Here is a 2,190-nt window from a genome sequence, read left to right on the forward strand (position 1 = left end):
TCATTTCTCTCTCTTTAAAATGTCAGTTTTGGCTGGGCGTGGTGGCTCAACTTGTAATCCCAAATTGCCCAGGCTGGTCTCGAACCCCTAGATTTAGGCAATCCTCTGGCCTCTGCCTCCCAAAGTGCAGGGATTACAGGCATGAGTCACCGCGCCTGGCTGTTCACATGTTTTTTAATGTTTTACTTGTTTAGTACATCCATCCCATTAGCTACATATATAAGTAGGAAAAGGATGTGTTCAAAACCATTAATTTTATTCTCCCCCTGGGTTTATGTTTTTTATTTTTATTTTTTGAGTTAGGGTCTCATTCTGTTGTCCAGGCTAGAGTGCAGTGGAACAATCACAGCTCACAGTCTTGACTTTCTGGGCTCAGATGATCCTCCTGCCTCAGCCTCATGAGTAGCTGGAACTACAGGCACGCACCACCACGCCTGGCTAATTTCTGTGTTTTTTGTAGAGACAAAGTCTCACTGAGTGGCTCAAGTAATCCTTCTGCCTCCGCCTTCCAAAGCACAGGGATTACTGGCATGAGCCACAGTGCCCAGCAAGTACAATATATTTATATATGTAGAGAGTTATATCAGTATTGCCATGTATCTCCAAATCCTCTGCAGATTTAATTACAAAGCTACAAAATGAGTGCATAAATTATGCACTAAGGGCCATGTTTTGGAAATTACTGTGTAGTTCTGGGAATTAGATAGGCGGTTAGATCTTTGTAATTGATATGCTTCCACTTAAGGATGGAAACCCTGCAGATCAGGGAAGACTTCTGTCTAGAGACAGTATGTGTGTGTTTTGCAGGGCTAGCTGGACATTTAAACCCCAAACACTAGCTATTAGAAGGAAAAGAACCTTTCAAATAGTTATTCCATCCTGCCCAGGTCTCCCTCTTCAGCATCCTCTCCCACCAGGAGTTCACTTGTTCCCCTTCCCCTACCATATCCAGAAGAATATGCTGTTTCCCAGAGGCACAATACATAGTCTTAAACCTTTGCGCCTCTACCTATGCATTCCTTTTGCTTGGAATATTCTTGCTGTCTTCATTCTGGGAAACTCCAGAGAAAGTACCTGTTCCTATCAGCTACTCTTCAGGCATTAGTTTCTCCTCCCTGAATAAGAAAGCAAAGGTTTCCTGTCAGTAAGCTCAGCTCAAACACTTTCTTTTGGTTGGAAGCCTTTCCTACCTTCCCTAGAAAAAAGGGAAGAAGGTCAGGCATGGTGAATCACACCTATAATATCAGCATTTTGGGAGGCTAAGGCAGGAGGATCTCTTGAGCCCAGGAGTTTGAGGCAAGCCTGGGCAACACAGTGAGACCCTGTTTCCAAAAAAAAAAAAAAAAGGAAAAAAAGAAATACACTTGTATGGGACACCAATTACATATAAGCACTAAGCTGGGTCCTTTGCATTTATCATCTTATTTCATCTTCAGGGCAATTTTGTGCAAAATGTTCCTAGGTCAAGAACTCGCTATCTGAAAGGTTAATCACCTCTCTGTTTGTAAAAGGTAGAGGTGGAATTGGAATCCACCTCTGCTTGGCTGCCTCCTTCAGGCAAATCACTTGTTCCATTTTGGGGGCTCTCAGAATCCTTCCATCCTGCCTCCAGCCTAACATGTATCTCGCTCTATGGTCATTTGTTTTATACCTTCATAATCTGTCTCCTTGAATCAGAGAGCAAATCTTATTTCTTTCTGTGTCTTTAATGCCTGATGCAATTACTGGCACGCAGTGGGTGCTCAAACCATATTGACAGAATTAGGTTAATAATAACAAAATATTTTGCAAAACATTTCCAAATAGGTCATTTCATTTCATTATAAATAAGTATAAGGTGAAGTCCTTGCTTTGGTTAGCTAGCCATATAAATAAGAAAAGAAGTTATAGTCAGGCGCAGTGGCTCATGCCTGTAATCCTAGCACTTCGGGAGGCCGAGGCAAGAGGATTGCCTGAGCCCAGGGGTTTGAGACTAGCCTGAGCCATTTGGTGAGACCTCATCTCTACAATAAATAAAAAAAATTAGCTGGGCGTGATGGCACTCATCTATGGTTCTGGCTACTTGGAAGGCTGAGGCGGACAGATCACCAGTGCCCAGCAGGTCAAGGCTGCAGTGGCCGTGAGAGTGCCACTGCACTCCAGCATAGGCGACAGACTGAAACTCCAACTCAAAAAAAAAAAAAAAAAAAA

This window comes from Carlito syrichta, unplaced genomic scaffold (genome assembly GCF_000164805.1).
Source record: "Carlito syrichta isolate Samal-C Ts95f unplaced genomic scaffold, Tarsius_syrichta-2.0.1 Scaffold311753, whole genome shotgun sequence".
NCBI lineage: Eukaryota > Metazoa > Chordata > Mammalia > Primates > Tarsiidae > Carlito > Carlito syrichta.